General features: G+C 43.9%; 1 pseudogene; it reads left to right on the forward strand.

Moving 5' to 3' along the window:
* The first annotated feature begins 3,516 nt into the window (after positions 1 to 3,516).
* Positions 3,517 to 7,503, forward strand: LOC110522952 (annotated as a pseudogene).
* The last annotated feature ends 374 nt before the right edge of the window (positions 7,504 to 7,877 follow it).

Genomic DNA, 7,877 nt, shown 5'->3' on the forward strand with positions numbered 1-7,877 from the left:
TGCAAACCAATGTTAAAAGTGTATGCCGCCACCTACTGTGTTGGAGTGTGTGGTATACACTCCAACACATAACATATAATAATACAACATATGCTCCAACATTTCATCGACCATACACTCCATACACAAACCATTCATATGCTTGCCAACCAGATGTAATGACAAGTTCAATGTACAATATCCTAAGCGCAATTGAGCAAACACCACCTCTTCCTTCCTAATCTGACCTTTGAATCTTTGTCCACCAACATTTCTTTGGAGGGCATATGAATGCCGGCCCTTGTGCTCGGAGTCCCATCTCTTCTGCCGCACATCTATCAAAATGGCTCTGATCTTACATTTGGCCTCACCTCTACCCAGTGGAACATTAATATCAATCATATCTCGTTTCAAAGCTCTTTTGGCTAACTGATCTACAATATCATTCCCTTCCACGCCTGAAAGTGAAGAAGAAGAAGAATCTCACTACTACACCCATTCTCTCAATTCTCCATAATAACATTAATACCGCCAATGGAAGATAATTCCTATTAGATTTACCAGATGACAAACTATTCAATACAGACAGAGAATCTGAGCATACTATAATTCTAACCGGTTGTACATCCTCCGCCCACTGGAGGGCAACTATTATCGCCAACAGTTCAACTGAGTATACTGACAGTTCATCTATTAGTCTTCTACATATCCACACATCAAATTCAGGAACGTATATGCCTGTTCCTGTGCGCCCACTATCTGGCTCCTTTTCCATCTGTGAAAAGCGGTTAAAAAAAAGCATAAAAACTTCTACCAATGTAATTGTCAACCAGTTTCCCTATATCACTGACTTCTAACCAATATTTCATTTTCTCTATCAAGGTTAGATAAACAACATGATCTGGGAGCAACCATGGAGGAACATCCCCTATCAACACAGAAGGGCCAACCTCTAACTCCCTCAAACCACTCTCATCAGCAAGCTTTGCAACTGTCCAACCAAAACCCCTGCCTTGTCTACTAGTATATTCCCAACAGTCATATAGAACAGTAGCCGTGGGATGCTCAACCTCACAGCTTTTCAATCTAACCCAACAAGCTAATGACAATGTTTTAAACCGTATATCCAAAGGCATCTCACCTACCTCCACTAGTAAGGCACATACAGATTTTGATTTAAATACACCAATACATATCCTTATTTATCTTTTTTATTTAACCTTTAATTAACAAGGCAAGTTAGTTCAGAATAAATTCTTATTTACAATGACAGCCTACCCCGGCCCGGGCAAACCCTAACCCGGACGAATCTGGGCAAATTGTGTGCCACCCTATTGGACTCCCAATCATAGCCGGTTGTGATACAGCCTGGAATCAAACCAGGGTCTGTAGTGACGCCTCTAGCACTGAGATGCAGTGCCTTAGACCAGATTTTTTTTTATATACTGGATTTTGTACAGCTTTTGTTCCATAAACTATACACCCATAATCAATTGTCATCCTGACTGGAGCGCTATAAATATCTATCAACGATTGTTTGTCAGCACCGCATTCATAACCAGAGACCGAGCGCATACAGTGTATTAGGAAAGTATTCACACCCCTTGACTTTTTCCACACTTTGTTACGTTACAGCCTTGTCCTAAAATGGATTAAATCATTTTTCCCCCTCATCAATCTACAGTCATGGCCAGAAGATTTGAGAATGACACAAATATTAATTTTCACAAAGTCTGCTGCCTCAGTTTGTATGATGGCAATTTGCAAATACTCCAGAATGTTATGCATTTCAGCCCTGCCACAAAAGGACCAGCTGACATCATGTCAGTGATTCTCTCGTTAACACAGGTGTGAGTGTTGACGAGGACAAGGCTGGAGATCACTCTGTCATGCTGATTGAGTTTGAATAACAAGGGGCCTGAGTATAGCTTTCTGGGTGGCCAGAGACTCTGGGTTCGCGCCCAGGCTCTGCGCGACCGGGAGGTCCGTGGGGCAACGCACAATTGGCCTAGCGTCGTCCGGGTTAGGGAGGGCTTGGCCAACAGGGATATCCTTGTCTCATCGCGCACCAGCAACCCCTGTGGCGGGCCGGGCGCAGTGCACACTAACCAAGGTTGCCAGGTGCACGGTGTTTCCTCCGACACATTGGTGCGGCTGGCTTCCAGGTTGGATGCGCGCTGTTTTAAGAAGCAGTGTGGCTTGGTTGGGTTGTGTATTGGAGGACGCATGACTTTCAACCTTCGTCTCTCCCGAGCCCGTACGGGAGTTGTAGCGATGAGACAAGATAGTATCTACTAACAATTGTATCCCACGAAATTGGGGAGAAAATAGGGGGTAAAAAAAAAAAAAGAGTTTGATTAACAGACCGGAAGCTTCAAAAGGAGGGTGGTGCTTGGAATCATTGTTCTGCCTCTGTGAACCACGGTTACCTGCAAGGAAACACGTGCCGTCATCATTGCTTTGCACAAAAAGGGCATCACAGCGCAAGGATATTGAGACCCCTTCCCTTTTTCCACATTTGGTTACGTTACAGCCTTATTCTAAAATGGATTCAATACATTTTTGCCATGGTGTGGGTCCGACAGTGTCGTGGAAATACTTCTTAAAAATATATCTTAAGACACCAGAGCTTGTGAGTTCAATAATAGACTTTATTACAAAGGAATAAGCCGAGCTGGTCCATGGAGCAACTGCCGGTCCCAGACTCAGAGATCTCTTTATATACAGTTTCAGTCTGACACAACATACACAGTCACTCCTCTTTATGTATATGATTCTCATCTTTTGGTATTCTGCCACTATTGTTTCCTAATCTTACTTCTAGTCTGTCTACGACCATCTTTACTTGGTTTCTCCTCTCCTTCTTGGCATATACTTCAGGGCATGGATTATATTGGTGGCGTAACCATAGCAATGATACCAAAAAATAATACAGACATTCATTCATAATGCAGGTGCATGTCCAAGGACACCCACAGGACTAGACAACGGCCTCCATCAAGCCCACAATGGCCCAGACACACACACACACAATGGCCTCCTCCCAAGCCCACATTGATTGTACTCAACACTCCGAGACAAAACAACACATGCACCAGAAAATCCCTCATAATAGCTAAAGTGGTCTTGGTCAGGACCCAGGCCCCACCAGAGCTTGAGACTTTCACTATGATCTCCTGAAGAACACACACAACACCATGAGTTACGTATTGGTTCCTGATCTAGGTCATGGATCAGTTCTGAATTATTTACAGCAGTGTAGACTAGGATAGCACAATGATTGAGTATAGGAAATAACAAGGCATTTCTACATTTACCAGATGCTCTTTATTCAGAGCAACATTACAGAAGCAATTAGGGTTAAGTAACTTGCTCAAGGGCACATTGACAGATTTTTCACCTAGTTGGCTCAGGGATTCAAACCAGCAACCTATTGGTTACTAGCCCAACACTCTTAACAGCTAGGCTACCTGTCTCTCATTTCCATAGTGTTTTCAGAGACAAATCAGTTACTTGGCTATCTGACCCTGAGACCCAATGTGGCAGGTACTATAACAAGGCCCCTCATACCCAGAAATCTCACCCCTGTCTGTCATAGTACCCCATCTCACTTGGTGCTGCATCTTCTTCCCTCCTTTCAGAGTGAGGTTGATGTTGACCTCAGATTGGTTTATGTCTCCCTACTCAGGTTTAGACTGGTAGCTCGACACTCGTCCAAGGACCAGGCAGCTGTGTTTACAGTGCTCCCTGCTGGAGTTTGGCAGGTACTGGGGTTTATTTCTCTAGTGCAGTGATGAACTGAGATACTGCTATGAATGAAAAAAGTGAAACAACAATTGCCCACATTACCCTGTCTCTATTTTAGATTGTGCTGTCCACAAACATAGCGGAAACTGGAGTCACCATACCTGATGTTGTGTGAAAACAAGTACCATGAGAGCAGTCAGATGAGTTCCCTGGTGGAGACGTTTGTCAGCAAGGCCAGCACCCTCCAGAGGCAAGACAGGGCAGGACACGTACGGAACGGGTTCTGCTTCCGCCTCTAACCCAAGTCCAGGTCAGGTTCTCTCTGTGAACCACATAACAAGTTACCCTCTACAGCCTTATTGAGGTCAGCACCTCCACAAGTAACAACCTGATTGTGAATGTTCCTTCTAACAGGTTTCTGGCCTTCATGGATTTCTCCATACCAGAGATACTGAGGGTTCACTGGAGGATCTGTGACTTCATATCGTGGTACAGTAACAATTATTTTTAATCAGAGGCGAACAATTAAAAAAAAACACACAAAGTAACCACAGACCCATACTCCAAAATAACTACTTACACATGGGTATAGAATAATGACTGTCTTACCACTTAAACACATGATCTCACCCCAAACGACCTCTGTTTCCGATTCTGTCCCCTCTACAGCAGTGTGAGTACGGCTCCCCATAGGAGTTCCTGTGCAGAGCCCTGGATGCGCCCCAGCCCCAGACAGTGAGTAACGCTGTGTGCCTGTTCCAGGGGATTGGGGCGTGCATACTGGAGGGTCATGCCCTCAGCCCTCTGGGTTGCCACCCTGCCCATAAATGACAAGATGCTCATCTTCGGCACCATCTTGGGCTGCCTGGAACCAATTGTAAGTTATGTCCATCAACGGTGGCATAAATTATGTCTGAATTGCAAAATGAGCAGTTACAGTATATGTTGTTACTTTCTCTGCAATACTGTGATATTTATAAAAAAATATGAAATAGTGTGTTGGAACTCATATCGGTAAAAACTGTATAGCTCTGGGTTTAAAAGGTGCTCTTTGAATAGGGTAGTCTCCAGTATATTCTCCATACTGAATGTAATTGTATATTCCAGGCGACTATAGAGGCAGCCATCTCGGAGAAGTCTCCCTTTGCCACACCCATGAACCAGAAGGATCAGGCCAACCTGGCTAAGGCAGCCCTGGCTGTTACCAACTGATCACCTGGCCATCTACAATGCTTACTTGGAGAGGTAGCTCTTTTAATAACAGTATGAACGACCAAAATCAGAGATAGCTAATGCAGGCACATGTTGATTAGGGCACACAGTAGCAAAACATTTTGCAACGGCGGATGAAAACAAGCGTGTCTTACTGGACAGGTTCACTCAGTACCTCTACATGTCAATCAGTTTTCTTCCATTTTGTGCCTAATGAACAGGACCCTGTTTTCTCTAATATAGTAACGTAGTCTAACTGAATGAGTGTATTGTTTCTATGCCCTTCCAACTTTTCAGCCAACATCTTGGTTCCTTATAACATAAAATATATGCCATTTAGCCGACGCTTTTATCCAAACAATTGTCTTGCTAACAGGTGGAAGATCATACGCAGGTGGAAGAACATACGCAGTGAGAGATATCGAGCCGAGACAACCTACTGCAGGAAACACTTCCTGAATCGCGCTGCCCTTAATCACCATAAAGGTACTCGACTCAATCAATATATCAAATCAATCAAATGTATTTCATAAACCCCTTTTTACATCAGCAGAGGCGAGGAAAAACTACCTGAAAGGCAGGAATCTAGGAAGAAACCTAGAGAGGAACCAAGGTGGCCAGTCCTTTTCTGGCTCTACAGGGTGTAGATTTGAGGACAGATCATTATTCAAGACGTTAAAACGTTCATAGATTACCAGCAGGGTCAAATAATAGCTGTGATGGCTATAGAGGACAGTTCAACACCTCAGGAGTTAATGTCAATTGGCTTTTATATAGGCAGGCATTCAAAGTGTCTCTCCGTGCAGCAGCCGGTGGGGAGGGGGGTCTAACAGCATGTCTACTCTACTCTATTCTCTCTCACACAAACTTGTGCATGTTTTTCTCATCTTGTGTCTTACATCATCACGTGTCTTGTAACACTGAGCATGTTTTGTAACTGATACGGTATAGAGTGTAAGTAGTGATCTGATCTTTAGAGTGGCTAGTGAGAACATTTACCAGAGATGGCGTCTAGTCTTGGTTCGGATCTTGGTGGCTCCAGTCTTGACTCCATCTCTGACATTTACCTGGATCTGCTCCCTGTCAGTACATCAAACAGGAGCTGATAAGGATGATGGACCAGGTCGCATTCTCTTCTTCCTCCAAGCCCCAGGCTCCCCTCACCCCTTTGGGTAAGGCTCAGATCTGTGTACTGAATGCGGTGGTGACGGGAGGGCTGTGTGGCAGTGTGGGGCGGATCCTCTACACGCCCTCTGTGGATACGCTAGACCCGGGTGGCCTGTTCTGTGGAAACCTCCCAGGGGAAGGCCCACATCCACCCCTCCTCCTTCAACCGCTGTCTGCTCTTCCAGGAGAAGGTCAGTTGGATAGAGATAACACTATCGCTCTCACTCTCGCTGTTTCCTTATCTGTCTGTATATCTATTAATAGACCATCAATACACCTTTTGTATCTGTCTCCATCTTACTCAGGGAGGCACTGAGGTAGAAGATGCCCTTATGATTTAGGATCAGATTACCCAACTCTCTCAATCCTATCCATAATCATTTAGGAAGTGAAAAATCTGACCCTGTATCAGTGGTTAGGGGCAACCTCTAACTACTCTGAGGGAGGCCCCAATAAATTGAAGTACTAAATGTGTTTCCTAATCGGATGTAAAAGACTTGATGTTTTAATGCCATTTGGACTCTTCCTCTGATCTACCTGCGGGACACAACCCTGATATCTCCATTCGCCATACTACTGTTCAGAGGGGACATCGACGTGCAGCACTGTGAACGACTCATATCTCTGGTCGAATGGATCCACTTCCAGGTCAGAGTTCATTTCTGGGTCAGCTGTATTAAATGTGTATTATTATACTGTATGTGGCATGCGTGACTAGAGGGCTGTGTTACTGATACAGCAGAGACATTAGGATAGACATAGATAAAGAAAATCAAACTATTGTAGCCAATTTCCCAGACCCAGATTAAGCCTACTTCTGAACTGAAAAAAAGTGTTCAATAGAGAATCTCCATTGTAAGTGCTCTTATGTCCAATACTAGGCTGAATCTGGGTCCAAGAAACGGACCCGTGTCGTTGTTGAGCATACTGTAGCAAACAAGTCTCTGTTTGATCTCGGCTCCTCCCCGTCCCCTCCCCCAGGCCCCAGTGAGGATTGGAGTGATCTTTAAACACCTGAGGAAGCTCTTAGACTCACGACTGGAGAAGATGCCGGAGAACCCAAGGACGAATGTAGAAAGTAATATTCTACCCTTTCTCTCTCTTTCCCCTTCCTTTAACATTTTTTTTAATCTTGTATCCTTTTCTCATTTTCTAATTTCAAATGCTGTATTTTTTTGTGTGTGTGTATGTGTGTGTGTTCATGAAATTAAACATTTTCCTCTGTGTTTAGCACGGTTTAGCACTGTGTAGTGGCTCATGGTATTATTTACTCTCTTTTGTCTCTCAACTGTAGATGAGAAGACCATCCAGTTGATTAAAGAGCTGATTAAAGATGTTGAACGTCTCCTGACCCCTGTGACTTCTCATTGGAGACCTCAGCTATGGAGATGTCCCTGAGACAGGATGGGTGGGTAGATGGGCCAGATGAATGACCTAAGGATAAGAGGGTGGTGGCGAGTGTATAACGAAATGTAAATCGTGAAACAAAATAGCATATTTCTTATCCAATGATGGCTGTTGCCAAACATCGAATAAAACTACCTTTGGTGTTCATGTTGAATAAACGTTTTAGGAAAAAAAATCTTTATTCATGGCTCCCTCGCTCGGGATGTAACAGACATCCTTTGGTGAGTGTTTAATGTTTTTTGTTTTCCAAAAGACAGAAACAGAAGTGAAATAGCTTTGTGTTTGCTTCTAGTAAACATCCTTGAAATATTCCTGCAATTATGCCACTGGTGCTGCCCGAACATTATTTCTTTAAGAATAGAATA

This window comes from Oncorhynchus mykiss, chromosome 5 (genome assembly GCF_013265735.2).
Source record: "Oncorhynchus mykiss isolate Arlee chromosome 5, USDA_OmykA_1.1, whole genome shotgun sequence".
Lineage (NCBI taxonomy): Eukaryota > Metazoa > Chordata > Actinopteri > Salmoniformes > Salmonidae > Oncorhynchus > Oncorhynchus mykiss.